Raw genomic sequence first — 18336 nt, forward strand, 5'->3', positions numbered from 1 at the left:
CTGTCTATAAAAGGCGAATACTGGCTCAGAAAAGATATACCCGAGACAGGAACCCTTTGTGTGTACTGTGTATTTTCAGTGATCACTCAGCCCAAACTCAGCATCACCCTGAATTGTGGTGATGTCACTGGCCCACGCTAATGCTCTGGTCACAGGTTCAAATCCCACCATGGCAGCTGGTGGAATTTAAATTCAATGAATAAATCTGGAATTAAAAGCTCGTCTCAGTAATGGTGACCATGAAACCATTGTCGGTTGTTGTAAAAACCCATCTGGTTCACTGATGTCCATTCGGGAAGGGAATCTGCTGTCCTTACCTGGTCTGGCCTACATCTGACTCCAGACCCACAGCAATGTGGTTAGCTTTAACAACCCTCTGAACTGTTCATTCCATGGGCAATAAGGGATGGGCAATAAACGCTGGCTTTGCCAGCGATGCCACATCACAGGAAAGAACTGAGGCTTCTCTCCAACTCGGTGGTCAGTTTTGCCCATGCCCTATAGCATCAGACTTCACTGAACAAAAGAGAGCCAGCTCTCAGTGGTCTGTGGGTCAGACACAGTTACAAAGCTGCAACTCATCATCTCTTCCCCATACACCAGATGATCTCCTCTACCACAACCCCCCCCCCACCCCAGGGGCACGGAAATATAACCCAATAGTGGAAGCACTTGACAGTCCAACAGGACACATCACCCAATCAAGCATCACTGAAGGGAGTGTTCAGTTCCAAACTAATGACTGACATGTGTCCGGCAGCCCCTCATTTGTCTCAGGCATTGGAGTTGCCACTGCCACAGATTTTGAAAATGTCAAGTTAAACCCAGTTGCCAGTCTGGGAACTAGTTAATGGAGGCATTTTACATAAAGTCGCTGTCTCACTCATGCTGGTTAGTATAAATAAAAAAGAACATTTTCTAAATAAAAGCTTATATGCAGCGCCTTTCACAATCTCGGGATGTGCCAAAGCATTTTATAGCTAATTAATTGCTTTGTAGTCACTGTTGTAATGTAGGGAATGTGGCTGCCAATTTGTTCAAAACAAGATCCCACAGACAGCAATGAGAGAATGAGTGGATCGTCTGTTTTATAATGTTGGCTGAGGGCTGGATGTTGACCACGAGACTGGGGAGAAGCCCCCCCGCTAGCTTTCACAATAGTGCTGTGGGGTCTCTTACATCAGCTGAGGGAGCAGACAGGGCCTGGATTTAACATCATAAGTGAAAGACAACATATCAGACAGTGTGGTACTATCTCAGTACTGGACTAGAATGTCAGGCTTAACACCAAGTGTAGAACCGAGAATCAGAGACAAAGAAAGAATGGGCAGCGCAGTAGAGAACTGTTCTTAATTTAGCCCTGAGGGAACTGGTACGGGAAAAAATTAAATGTCACCTCATTGCAGCAGAGGTCACTCCTCAAAAGTTGGATAACATGTTTGATACAGTGTAGCCACCTGAGTTGGCCACTTCGCGACTTAAAATGGAGAACCGCAAAGGCTGAAGGGAAATTCAGCCAACACAGGCAAAAACTAGCAGGTGCAAGTTTACTGTGTATTAGACTCTGCAGAAACCCAGACAGCACCGATACAAGCAGCCATCTGCATAGTAATGTAGCAGCCATCTACATAGTAATGAGCGATCCCCGGGAACAATCGAAACATTTTGAGGTAAACAAGGCCAAGCCAGGCTCCTCGGCGCCAGCAGAAGCCAACACAAGAGGTTAACGGACACTTAAAGACCGCCCAACGATCAGGGAACAGCTCCAGTATTGGAGAAATCGAACCAAGCGATTGGAACAAAATCCAATCACTTGAAACCAGGTACGGGATCGGCCCCGAAGGGCGGGAAGCCCCTGGGAATTATAAAGTAAAGCCCCCAAGTTCAAATCGTCCTTCATGACAGGGTCACTCAGCAACGCGAAGCAACCCGACAGTGAACTGTCCAGCAGCCTCCAAGCAAGTAAGTCTCAAGTCAACACTCGCTACGAGATAGGCGCTCCTAGCTACCAGTCCATACCAGCTTTTGAATACCGTAGACTCAGTACCTGAATGAAAGGCCATTTGTTCCCCTCACCTGGTGGACCAGTCCAAAGCTAAGTATAGGCCTGTAGAATTTATGCATGAGTAGTGATTGACTGTGTATAATAAATGTGTTTTGATTTGAATCTTACTAATTGGTGTGTTGAGTTATTGATCATTACTTGAGTTATTGATCATTACTGCCTTGTGGCGGTATCATAAAGATACCTGGCGACTCTAGAGCAAAGGTTATAAAACGGAGCCAATTGAACCAACCAAAAGTTAGCAACATATTACTGGCGACATCCTGATGCGACCCGATCTAGAAGTGGCTTAACCACTCCGCGAGAACCCAAAATTTGAATTAGAAATCCAATTGGGAACAGAAAAACCACAAGTGTTCAAGCGGTTCTGATCAATCCTCATAATTCGGAAGTGTGTTAATGCATGCGTAACTAACAGGGCAATAAGGTAAACTGATAGATTTTTTGTTGCGACAAAACTGTTGGGAGTTTGTATTCCGGAAAATAGCGAAAGCCGTACCCGTAATTACAGCACCGCCTTAATACCCCTCGTTCCACATTTTAAGAGAAGCATTCAGATAAGAAAGATGTCAATGCAGGCAATGCAACGCCTCATGAACCCAGAAGAATTCGTGGTCGCAACGACCAGCAGTAGAGTAGGACAGTGTCCCGTTTGGGAAGAGGAAATCAAAAAGTACCTCAAAGGGAAAGGATGGCCCCTTTGGAGCGAATTCTGTAAAAACGAGGAAACAGGTCCCGGGAGTACAGGACATACTTGGTGGGAGAACCTGAGCAAAATCCATAAGAAAAGCTTGGGAAAAGCTCGCAAGCTGATGGCAATCGTGTCCTGTTTGGCACAATTGTGAGGCACAGAGGAGGTCGTTCGGACGCTCTGTAGAGAGATAGAGGAGGCACATCGAATGAGTAAGGTTGATGTGAGCGAGATAGAGAAAAAGAACCTAGAATTAAGAAGGAAGTTAGCAGCAAAAGACGGAGAGGTGGATGATGCCAAGTGGGCACACCAGTCTTGTCTGGCGCACCTAAGCAGCTTCCAATCCCAGTATGAAAAGGCCTATCAGGACATTCATCGTGCAGTCCTGGTACGAGAGGGAACAGAGAAGCAGGTAGAGGCATTGCAAAGGCAGTGTAGCGACCTGAAGGCAGCGTTAAGAGCACTCCATATTACCACCACGGAGCAAAGACAAAGCTCGCTAGATCATGCAAAGTGCCGGAAGCAGTTTGCAGAACTGCAATCTCTGCTTTCAGCTCAAAAATGATTCCAGGAATCCTTTGGATCCCAGTTAGATGAGGAAGACAGCCCTGATTGGGAAGAATTAAATGAGACCGCGCAGAGATATGTTCAGGGAACATGTGCGCAAGGAAATCCCCAGAAGAGAAAAAAGCGCCCCAACCCCCCCACAGAGCAGATAGTTCAGGCACCAATGAATCCAGTAACCACCCACCGTACAGTCACGTCGGACGGAGATACAGAATTTCTTTATACCACCCCCTTAACCGTGACGCAATTACGGGACGCGTGCGAGAAAATCACACCGTTCCTCCCCACCTCAGACCCCCACCACTTCTTTGCCAGAGTAAAGCAGCAGGCGACCATGTACGGCCTGGACGAGCATGAGCACGTGAAGCTCACAGTTTTGAGTTTAGACCCTTCAGTCGTAGCAGCCCTTCCCGACCCACAGAATGTAAGAGGCACCCTTGCAGAAATGCATACCGCGATCAAAGACGCGATCGGGTATAACAGGGGTGACCATGTAGAAGGCCTCAATAAGTGCAGGTAGAAAAAGACAGAACAGCCCACCACGTTTGCTGGACGCCTGTGGATCCATTTCACAGCCGTTTTCGGCAATTTAGACCTCGCCCATTTGTCCCAAGACGGTATGGCCAAATGGACCCGCACCCTTATCTCCCATGCCACAGAGGCAGGACAAAAAGCCTGTACGAATTATGACCCCTCAGAGGAAGCCCACAATGAGAAATGGGTTTTAAAAAGATTGTCCCGCACCTGGGAGCAGTCTGTACAAAACAGACCTGCAGTTAGGAAACCCGAAGAACAGCAGGAAGAGCAGGCAGACATGCATCCAGTTAGGACGCGCCAGAACCCCGCATGGGTAAATGAGGGAAATAGCCCACAGCAGCCTAAATCCCAGGAATGCTACAACTGTGGACAATTAGGCCATCACGCACGAGAATGTCAAGCCCCCCTGAAACAGCGACGGAGTCAGCCCACCAATGCCCCCCGAACCAGCAAAGACACCAACAGCCCCGACCCCCCACCCAGGGAACCATACCCAAGGGAACAATGCTCCAGAGAGCCTGCTCCACCTTATGTGCCCCAGGGGTCATGTTACAACTGTGGGCAGTCAGGACACTTCGCCCGAGATTGCAGGAGACCCCCACCAGCTAGACTAGCACCCAGATATCAAAGAGAACACCACCCACAGCAGCTACAAGGTCCCAGCTGCCCCATGCAAACTGGGAGCGCTTACCCACCACTTCTCATGGCAGCGTTACCTCAGCAAGGCCACTTCATTTTTGTTTCGCTCCTCCTTCCTCTCTTCTTCGGTCACGCTGCACTCCCTCCATATGCTAGTTACACCCCAGTCCAAATGTGATTTACGATGTCCTGTATTCTGATGGAACCTGCAGCATGTTTAATGTTGCTTGTAAGATCGAAAAACATTTTCACAGCCCCACGCCACCACCCTTCTGACGCCCACTGGCAGTCAGAGAAACTAGTTTGTCCCGGACGCTAGTTCAGAGGAACTAGTTTGTCCACAGAGACTTGTTAATGTCCCAGATGCCAGTTCATAGGAACTCATCTGTCGACAGAAACACAGACCCCCGTTCATAGCTGCCCTTCTGGTTCGAAGGTAGAACCTTTACGGCAACCCCCCACGATGACTACATTTTTGCCCGTTCTTGTCGTTTGCTCAGGCATGGAGAAAAGGCATTGGACCCGCCCTGCCTGAGGACCCCTCCTCTGGTCAGCTACGCTCGGGTAGAGCACACATGGCATTGGTCGCCGTCCTACCCGGGGATTCCATCCAAATCTTATCCGTCGCAGCCCATACGCACCTCATTTCAGCACTTTTGGTTCAGAAAGTTGTTTGTTTTGTTTCAGGCGACCCTTAGGTTGCCATCCCTATGCTATTTACATCCTCAAACATTTGGATGGTAAATCGCACAGCCTGCGAGACGACTCGCACTGTTTCAGTATTTTTAAGTGTGTCTTGTCCGGAATATTCGGTTTAAAAAAAAAAATGAGGGAGTCACACATGGTGACAAATTGTAAAGGGAGAATTGGCACTGAAGGACAGACATACTAACAGACGAGAGATTAAACCAAGATAGTAACAGACACTATGCTAGATCCCACAGAACACCAGAAGCTCCAGGAAAAGAGACGAAACGAAGAGAAGAGAAAGAAGAACCATGAGGACATCCTCCGTGTTGCTCATCACCCTAATGAACATTTGGTTGCGTGTGAACGCGAACCTCCTGACCCCAACCCCCCCACCCCCCCCCCCCCCCCCCCCCAGCCGTTAAGATTCACTTCCCCATAGCACCCAGAGCTCAGTCACAAGCGACACCACACCATCTTGGTGTGACAGGTTTATAACCTGGTACTCCCTGTCCTACTTAATAGAATCCCTACTAGTATTGGCGATACTCTGCAGCATCGTACAGACTATCCGCATGAGGAAATGGCGAAGGAGAGCCTACCGCACTTGCTCCCCGGTGTACAGAATAAGATCCCTTATTTTTGGTTATGACCAGACCCCCGTGATCCATAATAAAGGACATTAGTATGCGGTTTTTTTGTGAATAAAGAAATGTGTTTCATGAACGATTGTACAATCCTGAGCTTGCCTGCCAAGCCAGGAAAAATGTGACTAATGCTGCCATGATTTTGTGTGCATTGTTTTGGAAGTTAGTATGATCGAATCTTTGAGTGAGTGTAGTTAGTTAAGGACAATTAGAGGTACCGTTGTTTATTATTTTGTAATGCATGTCCCTGTTTTGACATAGCGCCACGTAGAATGTTAGTTAAAATTTTTCTTGCATAGTTATGGTCAGTGTAGAGGCCATAGAAGAGTGCTTGCCGGGTCAGGGAATGAAGACAATGCAGTTATGTGATCCTTCACGCTTCGCGTTAGGATCACAAGGAGGGAATGTAGCCACCTGAGTTGGCCACTTCCCAACTTAAAATGGAGAACCGCAAAGGCTGAAGGGAAATTCAGCCAACACAGGCAAAAACTAGCAGGTGCAAGTTTACTGTGCATTAGACTCTGCAGAAACCCAGACAGCATTGATACAAGTAGCCATCTACATAGTAATGAGCGATCCCCGGGAACAATTGAAACATTTTGAGGTAAACAAGGCCAAGCCAGACTCCTCGGCGCCAGCAGGAGCCAACACAAAAGAGGTTAACGGACACTTAAAGACCGCCCAACGATCAGGGAACAGCTCCAGTATTGGAGAAATCGAACCAAGCGATTGGAACAAAATCCAATCACTTGAAACCAGGTACGGGGTCCGCCCCGAAGGGCGGGAAGGCCCTGGGGACTATAAAGTAAAGCCCCCAAGTTCAAATCGTCCTTCTTGACAGGGTCACTCAGCAACGCGAAGCAACCCCCGAGAGTGAACTGTCCAGCAGCCTCCAAGCAAGTAAGTCTCAAGTCAACGCTCGCTACGAGATAGGCGCTCCTAGCTACCAGTCCATACCAGCTTTTGAATCCCGTAGACTCAGGATCTGAATGAAAGGCCATTTGTTCCCCTGACCTGGTGGGCCAGTCCAAAGCTAAGTATAGGCCTGTTAGTTATAGAGATAGTTTATTAAGTAGAACTTATGCATGAGTAGTGATTGACTGTGTATAATAAATGTGTTTTGATTTGAAACTTACTAATTGGTGTGTTGAGTTATTGCTCATTACTTGAACTTGAACCTCGTGGCGGTATCATAAAGATACCTGGCGACTCAAAAGCAAAGGTTATAAAACAGAGCCAATTGAACCAACCAAAAGTTAGCAACATCAGAAAGAGGCCAACTGGTCCATGCTGTACACGAACCTCCTCCCATCCTACTACATTACACCCATCAATATATCTTTCTATTCATTTCTCCCTTATCTGTTCATCTAGCTTCCCCGTAAATAGGAACATAGGACTCGGGAACTGGTCCGTCATTCAATATGATCATGACTGATCTGTCTGGGCTCTGATTTCCTCCATCTTTCAGTCTGCCCCTGACTCCTTTGGCTATCGAAAATCTATCTAACTCAGCCTTGAATAAATCTAAAGATCCAGCCACCACCAACTACCTTTTGGGGAAGAGACCAACGACCCTCTGGAGAGAAACAAATTCTCCTCTTAAAAGGTAGACAGACCTCTTATTTTTAAACTATGTTTTCCAATTTTATTTCCCCCACAAGAAGAAACATCTTCCGGGCATCACGTTCCCTCAAGGTCTTGGCCAGGATTGTCCAATCCGGGTTCGCCCAGCCATCGCTGCCATTGAGAACAGACAATCTGGCACTCAGCCAAACCTCCATTCATGGACTGGAGAATCCACCAGTGTGATCGGATGGGGAATTCCAGCCCTTATGTGTTTAACTAAGATCACCTCTCAATCTTCTAAACTCCAATGGGTACAGGCCCAACCTGTTCAACCTTTCTGCACAGGATAAGCCTCAGGAACGAGTCGGGTGAATCTTCTCTGAACTGCTTCTAAAGCAGTTATACCTTTTTTCCCCAAACAGGAGACCGAAACTGTACACAGTATTCCAGATGTGGTCTCATCAAGGCCTTGTCCAGGTAGAAATTCCCCACTTTTATATTCTAATGCATTTATGCTATTCACCTCAAACATTCAATTTGGTAGCACGCTTCACATTCAAAACAAAGACCTTTCTCCTGAATTGACTGATTAGTAACTATCCTCTATTTATGGGATAACAATAAAAAAATGCTGGAAATATTCAGCAGGTCTGGCTGCATTTGTGAAGAGAAACAGATTTTCCAATCGCATTGTCTGTGGTGCATATCCAGCTATGTCAGGAAAATTGCGGGAGGGCCCTGAAACGGGATTTGCACTGGGCGCCAAACAACGTGCAGTGTTCCTGGGCCCTTCCAGCAGAAGTAATCTGGTTCATGCCCTCGGTGGGCTTGAACCAGATTCGCTTGTTAAAAATCAAATTTAAATACGGCTTGAAGCCGAATCCACCTGGCTCTTGCAATTCTCCCACCTGCCGGCGCGACGTGAAGTTGGCACGAATCACCACTGGTCTCCACAAAGGGAGTTCAGACATGACCACACCAGCATCCAGGTAGTGGGGGCACAAGAAAAACAGGAGTAGACCATTCAGCCCTTCGAGCCATGGCAGGACATTGCCCCCTGGCACCCTGACGGTGCTGACAAGGGAAAGGGCCTGGAGGGGGATGGAATTTGGCACCCTATAGTGGGGTACTACTCACTTAGGGAGGGAGATCCGCTGGTACAGGTGATTGGGGGAGGGTCTGATGCTGATACAAGGTGAGGGAGGGGCATCAGTTGCAGTACTCTGAGATCGGGGCGCTCTTAGCTGGACCGGTGTTGTGTTTGGTCCCCACCCCTCTCAATGCCAGTACAAAACACACTCCCCTCCAAAAATTGACTACGTGCAGGAAGATTGTGATCAGAATCCAGCCGGAACAGCCAGTGCCATTCTCACCAATTTCTGTGCCGCAATTACACTGAAGTCTTTTTTTGGGAGAATTCCGCCCAGAGTCGGTGTTTCCAATTGACAAACTTTTGTAGTTCTGATGAATGGTCAGCGACTTGAAAATGTTACATCAGGTTTTCTCTCCACATATGCTGTTTGACATGGTGAGTATTTCCAGCATGTTCGGTTTTATTTTTATTTCAGATTTCCAGCATCTTCAGCATTTTGCTTGTGCGTTAAATTTACAGGTGTTAAGTCTGAATTTTATGTTATTCGGGCAGGCATACGGCTGATCCGGAAGTCACGTGTTATCACGCACTCGCGCAATATTTTGGTCGGTGAGTGAATGCGAGAGTTGGAAGCACCCACCAACAATCCAGCTGGTAATTTAGCTCATTAAGGGGCCAATTGAATGTAATTTTACATGGCCCATCTACTTTACCATTTGCGGGTGGGCTGATTGGTCAGGCGGTCTTCACGTTTTAGCTGTAACCTCGATTGAGGGCAGGATGAAGTGTCAAAACAGAAATAAAACAAAAAATTAATCCCCCCCCCCCCCCCCCAGAGAGCCCATTAGAAATACTAGCCCTCACCCTCCCTTTTCTCTGCACCCACCCTCTTCCCACCAGCTCCGGCAGTGTTGAGCCTTTCCTAGCACGCTTCCGGCTGGCGTTCTGGGGCGGCCTGCAACTGGAAGCTCGTTTCGTGCCTGCTTCAGGGCCCAAGAAGTGCATACACCTGAAGGGTGAAAACTTCAGGCCTGAGGTTTGGCCAACTGACTATTAGAAACCCACTCTCTTCCCCCCAGAATAGGGGGAGCTTCATTTCGGTATCTAACCTATGTAATATCTGGCCTGCGGGCATGTGTCTCCAGTGCAGAGTGCTCTATACTCTCAGTGCTAACTTCCTCCTTCTGAAAGACAAAATTAGATACAAGAGAGAGTTAAAGAAACAGTCTCTCCAAACTTAACTGCAGCTCAAAACTCCAAAAGATTATTTGGATTCCCTTGGCCAAGAAATCAACACAGAAAAGTACATACACAATGGAATGCACCAAAGAGGAAACACTGCCAAGAGAACTGGTGGGATTCCAGGTAATGGTTAGTCACAGATTGGGAAGTGTAACCCAGCATCCTTCTGCCAATAGGTCATTCCGACTTTCTTCCAGAAGAGATGGGAGAGAATAGGGAGATTTCTAAACCACACAGTATGCCAAACAGGTAAAGATATTCCCATGTGTTCTAATAGTGCATTTTCATTTTGGTGTGATGAGTTAATAACAGAAGTTACCTGAACAGTGCTGCCTCCATTATTGTTGAGCAAGCGTACGGCGCATGTACCAAAAAACAATTTCTAACTGCACATGCTCAGTCTGTTTTTTCAGACACCATGGACTTGATTTAATGATAAAGAAAGAGTCCTGTTGAGGGCCCATTTAGCGGGGTGTTTCACAGTACCTATAACGCCGAGAACAGCCCCTCGATTAAACAGGATATTGTATTTTGTCCCAGGCCTCGGTGGGGAACGCCCCTCCGAGACCGCACTTACCTTTAGTGCAGGAAGAGATTGGGGCATCATAGATCTCTCGACTCCAGACCACTGCTTCCAGACCACCCCAACGCCCCAACTTATCAAATTGGGGGTCTTCGAGCCCCCCTCACCCCATGTCATAAGGGCAGGGCAACCCCGAGCCCAAACCCAAGCGTGGGCAAACTGGTACCTGGGCACCTTGACACTGCAAGCCTGGTACCTTTGCAGTGCCAAAGTGGCATTGAATGTGCCAGGGTACCATCCTGTCCAGAGCCAGAGGGGTGTGGGGTCCATGGAAGTGTATCCCAGCGAGAGGCAGCTCTTTCAGGAGAGGAGGGGAGTGGGGTCCATGGAAATGTACCCCAGAGAGTCGGCACCTTGAGGGGAGGAGGTCCATGGAACTGTACGCCAGTAAGAGTCAGCACCTTTGGGTGCGGCGGACAGGGGTTAAAGAAACCAAAAATAAAAGTGGGTAGACCTGTCTGAATGAGCAGTTTTCTCAAAAACACTCCACATTTTGCGAACACCTTGTTGTGTGCCCTTCATATGCAGCAAGTACACTTCCCGCCACTGCAGAGTTCCGAAGTGATGGTAACATAGGTCAGTGGACAGCTATACAAAAGTCAGAACTAGCATTTTTATAAGCATGTTCTCAGATAGTCAGGTATTCTGGTGGGTTCACACAGCCAAAGAATTATTTTTGAATGGCACACATCAACAAACACCCCACCTGTCCCCCCCCCAAAGATCCTTTGTCTGCGTGCTGATGGACAAAAGGACTTAAAGAAATTTTTCTCGCCAACTCTCCCGTTAAGAAGGAGGCCTTCTGCTCTTTGCCAGCTGAAGGCAGGACTAGACAAACAAAATCAGTAGACATAGTTAAAATGGCGAGAATAAATTTGGTGCAATTAACCTAACAGCAAAACAATAGTTAATCAGGGTAGGGCAGACCGGGAAGTTGGCTGGGAGGGAGCATTCCACTTGAAGGTCAACTGCCTTTCGAAGAATAAGGAAATAAATATTCTATCATCCTTTACATGCAAACTAGTCAGATCCTAAAGCAGTGAAAATATGGGAGGACTGGGCTCTGGGGGCCTTCACATTCAGGTCTGTCTCCAGCACAGCCATACTGAGCCTTGCTGTCCTGAGCAGTCAAGACATTGTGTTAGTGATAACAGCACCAGAGAGCATTGCAACTGGGTCACAAGAGGAACCCTCTAAATGTTGGATCCGAAAGTAGCCTGGGTACGAGTGGGGGGGAGTCAAAACCCACACTGGAGGGACCTGCTGCTGGGCATACAAACTACCCCAAATGGGCAGCAACCATTAAGGAAAGAATAGAAATGTTTGTATTTGCATAACGCCTTTCACGATCAAAGCATTTCATAACCGATTAATTATTTTTGAATTATCGGCATTGACATAATGTAGGAAAAGTAGCAAAACTTCCGGGACATCCGGTAGCGGCACATTTGATAGCTCCTGCTATCAAATGTGAGAGTGGTCGCACATTTGATAGCTCCTGCTTGTGGCGGTGTTTTGGGACCTCTTCCCCAGCTAACGGGCGGACTTGTTGATTGAAAAAGGTGGAGGAGGGGTGGAAGGAGACTGTTCCACCGGCGGATGGATTCGTGGGCCAGAAATGGATTTAAGCGAAAGGAGCTGTTGCAGCGAGAAACTGTACCTGCAACACAGGGGAAGATGGCGGATGGTAAGGGACTGGCCCTAACATCTCAGTGGTCGATGGAGCAGCTGGTGGGCTTCTTGAATGAGAAGTTCACCCCGCAGAGGAAGGAGACGCTGGAGGACTTGGCGAGGACAGTGGATCCGATTAAGGCCGGGTTTGACCATGTTGAGATGAGGTTGGAGTCTCAGAGCCCAGGCGATCCAGAAGGTGGAGGAGACGGTGGGGGAGCACGAGGAGCAGCTTACTTCGATGGTAGCCGAGCTGGGGGTGATGCGGGACATTCAGAGACGGCTACAGGAGAAGATGGAGGATTTGGAGAACCGGTCCTGGAGACAGAACCTGAAGATCGTGGAGCTGCCGGAGGGCAGCGAGGGAGCAGACGCGAGCTCATATATGGCCAGGATGTTTGAGAAGTTGCTGGGAGAGGGGGCCTTTGAGCGACCCTTGGAGGTGGACCAGGCGCACAGGGCGCTGATGAGGAAGCTGCAGAGTAACGAGCCACCGAGAGCAATGGTGGTCCGGTTGCATCGGTTTCTGGACAAGGAACGGATCCTGAGGTGGGCCAGGCAGATGAAGCAATGTACCTGGGAGGGCAGAAAACTCTGGGTGTACCAGGACCTGGCTGCGGAGCTGGCCAAGAGGAGAATGGGATTCAACAATGTGACGGCTGCCCTCTTTAAGAAGGAAAGTGAAATTTTGGATGCTGTACCTGGCTCGTCTCTGGGTGACCAACAATGGCTGTGTATTTTAATGTGGTATGGGGAAGGTTGATGATGGTGGACATCCGAGGGCGGGCCTGATGGGGTACAGGACGCGGGCTGGCCCAGGAGGGGATATGGCTGATCGGCAGGGGGGGGGAAAAGAGAGGGTGTTTGGGGGTGGCAGAGCGCGCAGTGGAGCTTAGATGTGGGGCTGTTGGCGGATGTGGAGGTTTGTGAGCGGGGCGAGGGCTGCCATTCGGGGCTATCTGGAGCTGAATGACACGGGCGAGGTTTCGGCCGCCAGACTGTGGGAGATACTGAAGGCAGTAGTGAGGAGGGAGTTTATTTCAATAGGGGCACACAGAGATAAGACGCAGCGGGCCGAGATGTCGAGGTTAGTGGGTGAGTATTTGCAGGTGGATAGGAGGTATTCGGAATGTAGTCATGTAAAATGGCTGCGTTCCGATTAATCTGGCCAAAACCCAGTTTAAAATGGCTAACCCAAAAGACTGCTGGGAAAAGCAGCCAAGAAGACACAAGCAGGCAGCTGCAGACAGGTTTGCATATTCAGCTCTGGGAATGTAGCCCAGATCGATACTATCAACAGCCCATCAACCCAGGTATCCGCAGTTGCATTCAGGACTGTTTACACCTAATCTACTCAGACATCCACAGTTAAATCGGCTATCCCCGGGAACAATTGCAACATATTAGCAATTGAATACCGGGCCAGACCTGTCGGCGCCTGCAGTGGCCGAAACAAAGACAGGTGAGCGACCACCCCCCGATCGAGGAATCGCCTCACCATTGGACACATCGGCCCCAGAGACTGGGGACAGAATCCAATCACTTGGGACTCAGGGTCAAGGGCTGCCCCGGGAGGCGGGAAGCCCCTGGGCCCTATAAAAGTAAAGGTCCAAGTTCAGATCGACCTCTCTCTCATCTTCGCCTGCTCGAGACCTTCGCAAGACCAGCCACCGTGTATCGTAAGTTTGAATCCAACGATCGCTATCCGGTAGAGACACCTAGCCACCGACCTGTAGCAGCCTTTTGAATCCCGCGGGCTAGATTTGATTGGACAAGCCATTCGTTTCCCTGACCTGGTGGGCTCTTCCTAAGTTAAGTATTGGCCAGTAGTGATAGGTTTGTTATATAGAAAGTAGTATTAGGGTATTAATATTGCTTGTTGTATATAATAAATGACCGTTGTTTTAATCCTTACTAAGCGGTGTGCTGTGTTATTAATCATAACCTGAACTTGAACCACGTGGCAGTATCATAAAGATACCTGGCGACTCATGAGCAAAGGTGACCTAAACAGAGCAAATAGACTAAGGTTAAAAAGAGCAACAGGAAGCCCCGGAGGCAGGGTTGCTGAGGGAGTGACAGAAACTACAGATGAAGTTTGGGCTGATATCGACGGGTAAGGCGGTGGGGCAGTTGAGTAGTGCTAAAGAGGCGGTCTATGAATATGGGGAAAAGGAGAGTAGGATGCTGGCACATCAATTGAAGAAGCAGGAGGCAGAGAGGGAGTTCGGGAAGGTGAAGGAACAGGGAGAGAAGGTGGTCTTTGACCCGGTGGGGGTGAATGGGGATTTTTATAAGAGATTGTATGAGTCGGAACCCCCAGCGGGCTTGTGGGAATGAGACGTTTTTTGGATGGGTTAGAGTTCCCGACGTTGAAGGAGTCCTGCTGGAGGAACTGGGAGCCCCCATTGGGCTGGTGGAGGTGGTGCAGGGTATGGGGGCAATGCAGGCGGGAAGGCCACGGGCCTCTACGGGTTTGCAGTGGAATTTTACAAAATGTTTTTGGGGGACCTGGGGTCCCTGCTGGTAAGGGCGTTTAATGAGGTAAGGGAGCAGGGGGTGCTCCCCCCGACGCTACCGCAGGCCTTGATCTCCTTAATTTTAAAGAGGAACAAGAATTCGGAGCAGTGAGAGTCCTACAGGCCAATTTCGCTTTTAAATGAGAACGCCAGAATTGGCCTCCAGAATGGAGGAGTGTGCTGGGGGCGATAGGGGAGGACCAGACGGGGTTTGTTAAGGGGAGGCGTTTGTCGGCTAACATCAGGCGGCTGTTGAATGTTGTAATGATGCCCCTGGAGGAAGAGACGAAGTGTGGAGGTGGTGGGCGCCATGGATGCGGAGAAGGGAGAAGGCATTCGATCGGGTGGAGTGGGACTATTTGTGGGAGGTACTGGGGCGGTTTGGGTAGGGGTTTGTGGATTGGGTCCGGCTGTTGTACCGGGAGCCAGTAGCGAGTATGCAAACGAACTGGGTGAGGAATATTTCAGGCTGCATCGGGAGATGAGGCAGGGATGTCCACTCTCCCCACTATTGTTTGCCTTGGCCACAGAGCCATTGGCAATGGCGCCGAGAGCGAAAAGGGACTGGCAGGGATAGTGTGGGGGGGGGGGGGGGGGGGGGGTTGGTAGAGCATAGGGTTTTGCTGTACGCGGATGACTTGCTGCTGTATATTTCGAACCCGTTGGAAGGTATTGAGGAGATTCTGAGCATTTTGGAGGAATTTGGCCAGTTCTCGGGGCATAAATTGAATATGGGGAAGAGCGAGGTTTGTCCGATTCAAGCAAAGGGGCAGGAGAAGAGGCTGGGGGAGTTTCCATTTGGAGTGGTGGCTGGGGGTGGGGGCAACTTTCGATATCTGGGTATTCAGGTGGCATGGGGGTGGGAGCAGTTGCACAAGCTGAATATGGCTTGGTTGGTGAAACAGATGAAGGGGAATTTCAGGAGGTGGGACGCGCTCCCGATGTCGCTGGCGGATGGGTGCAGTCGGTGAAAACGACGCTTCTCTCAAGGTTCTTGTTTGTGTTTCAGAATCTCCCGATCTTCATTCCAAGGCTTTTTTCAGGAGGGTGAATACGCTGATTTCGGAGTTTGTTTGGGCAGGTAAAGCCCCACGGGTGAAGATGCTACTGCTGGAGTGGGGTCGGGGGTTAGCACTTCCGAATTTAATGAACTACTATTGGGCGGCGAATATAGCCATGGTGGGTGGGTAGTGAGGATAGGGCCAGCGTGGGAGCGGATGGAGGCAGCCTCTTGTAAAGACAGAGGTTTGGGGGCATTGTTGACGCGCTTTTGCTGTTCTCGCCGGCCAGGTACTCCAAAAGCCTGGTGGTGGTGGAAGCCCTGAGGGTGTGGGGACAGTGGCGACAGCACCAGAGGTTGGAGGGGGCCTCGGTTTGGGCACCGATCTGTGGGAATCCCTGGTTTGTTCCGGGGAGGATTGAGCGGTTTGGGGATCTATTCGTTGAGGGCAGCTTTCCGAGCTTGGAGGGGTTGATGGATGAGTTTGAATTGCCCACCGGGAATGGGTTCTGTTATTTGCAAGTGAGGGATTTTGTCCGGAAACAGGTACCATCCTTTCCTTGCCTGCCGCACCAGGGGCTGCAGGACAAGGTGGTGTCAAGAACAGCGTAGGGGAGGGTAATGTGTCAGAAATTTACAAGGAGTTGATGGATTGGGAGGGAGCCCCGATAGGATTAGTGAAGCATAAGTGGGAGGAAGAGTTGTGTAGGGAGTGTAGTGTCACACTTAGAGTATAGTGTTCAATTCTGGTCGCCACACTACCAGAAGGATATAGAGGCTTCAGAGAGAGTGCAGAAGAGATTTACCAGGATGTGGCTTGGTGTTATGTGAGAGTACCTTTAAGAAATGAGTGTTTCAGAAATGTACGTTTAAGAAATGGGTGCTTATCAGTGATGTCAGAGTGTGGGTGGAGCTGGGCTGCCGGTCAGCTTTTTACTTTCGTTTTAGGCTGTTTGCTGCAGGGTGTGTTTTAGTTTCGTTTTCAGAGCTGGATAGCTCCAGTCACAGCCAGAGTGAGTATGAGTCTCTCTCTCTGTAATCTAAAAACTGTAAATCGATCCTTTGGTGATTTAAAACTAATAACTGCTCTCAGTAGTGACTTTAACGTGATGTGCTTCTGTTTAAAGGTTTTGTTCAAGTCTTATGGATGTTAAAAGGACAGCTTAAGGATTACTTAGTGTTGTATTCTTTGGGGGTTGTATTTGAATTAATGGTTGTTAAGATGTTCACTGTATGTTTTAAAAAGGTTAACTAGAGTTCATAGAATAAACATTGTTTTGCTTTACAAAGAACAAAGAACAAAGAAATGTACAGCACAGGAACAGGCCCTTCGGCCCTCCAAGCCCGTGCCGACCATACTGCCCGACTAAACTACAATCTTCTACACTTCCTGGGTCCGTATCCTTCTATTCCCATCCTATTCATATATTTGTCAAGATGCCCCTTAAATGTCCCTATCGTCCCTGCTTCCACTACCTCCTCCGGTAGTGAGTTCCAGGCACCCACTACCCTCTGCGTAAAAAACTTGCCTCGTACATCTACTCTAAACTTTGCCCCTCTCACCTTAAACCTATGCCCCCTAGTAATTGACCCCTCTACCCTGGGGAAAAGCCTCTGACTATCCACTCTGTCTATGCCCCTCATAATTTTGTATACCTCTATCAGGTCGCCCCTCAACCTCCTTCGTTCCAGTGAGAACAAACCGAGTTTATTCAATCGCTCCTCATAGCTTATGCCCTCCATACCAGGCAACATTCTGGTAAATCTCTTCTGCACCCTCTCTAAAGCCTCCACATCCTTCTGGTAGTGTGGCGACCAGAATTGAACACTATACTCCAAGTGTGGCCTAACTAAGGTTCTATACAGCTGCAACATGACTTGCCAATTCTTATACTCAATGCCCCGGCCAATGAAGGCAAGCATGCCGTATGCCTTCTTGACTACCTTCTCCACCTGTGTTGCCCCTTTCAATGACCTGTGGACCTGTACTCCTAGATCTCTTTGACTTTCAATACTCTTGAGGGTTCTACCATTCACTGTATATTCCCTACCTGCATTAGCCCTTCCAAAATGCATTACCTCACATTTGTCCGGATTAAACTCCATCTGCCATCTCTCCGCCCAAGTCTCCAGACAATCTAAATCCTGCTGTATCCTCAGACAGTCCTCATCGCTATCCGCAATTCCACCAACCTTTGTGTCGTCTGCAAACTTACTAATCAGACCAGTTACATTTTCCTCCAAATCATTTATATATACTACAAAGAGCAAAGGTCCCAGCACTGATCCCTGTGGAACACCACTGGTCACAGCCCTCCAATTAGAAAAGCATCCCTCCATTGCTACCCTCTGCCTTCTATGGCCTAGCCAGTTCTGTATCCACCTTGCCAGTTCACCCCTGATCCCGTGTGACTTCACCTTTTGTACTAGTCTACCATGAGGGACCTTGTCAAAGGCCTTACTGAAGTCCATATAGACAACATCTACTGCCCTACCTGCATCAATCATCTTAGTGACCTCCTCGAAAAACTCTATCAAGTTAGTGAGACACGACCTCCCCTTCACAAAACCGTGCTGCCTCTCACTAATACGTCCATTTGCTTCCAAATGGGAGTAGATCCTGTCTCGAAGAATTCTCTCCAGTAATTTCCCTACCACTGAAGTAAGGCTCACCGGCCTGTAGTTCCCGGGATTATCCTTGCTACCCTTCTTAAACAGAGGAACAACATTGGCTATTCTCCAGTCCTCCGGGACATCCCCTGAAGACAGCGAGGATCCAAAGATTTCTGTCAAGGCCTCAGCAATTTCCTCTCCAGCCTCCTTCAG

The 18336-nt window shown here is 48.8% G+C and overlaps 1 protein-coding gene across 10 annotated transcripts in view; it reads right to left on the reverse strand.

The window, feature by feature from the left end:
• LOC140426702 (roquin-1-like) overlaps positions 1-18336 on the reverse strand; it is a 311609-nt gene that overhangs the window by 144538 nt on the left and 148735 nt on the right. The gene's annotated exons all lie outside the window — the stretch shown is intronic.

The sequence above is a fragment of the Scyliorhinus torazame genome, chromosome 7 (assembly GCF_047496885.1).
Source record: "Scyliorhinus torazame isolate Kashiwa2021f chromosome 7, sScyTor2.1, whole genome shotgun sequence".
Lineage (NCBI taxonomy): Eukaryota > Metazoa > Chordata > Chondrichthyes > Carcharhiniformes > Scyliorhinidae > Scyliorhinus > Scyliorhinus torazame.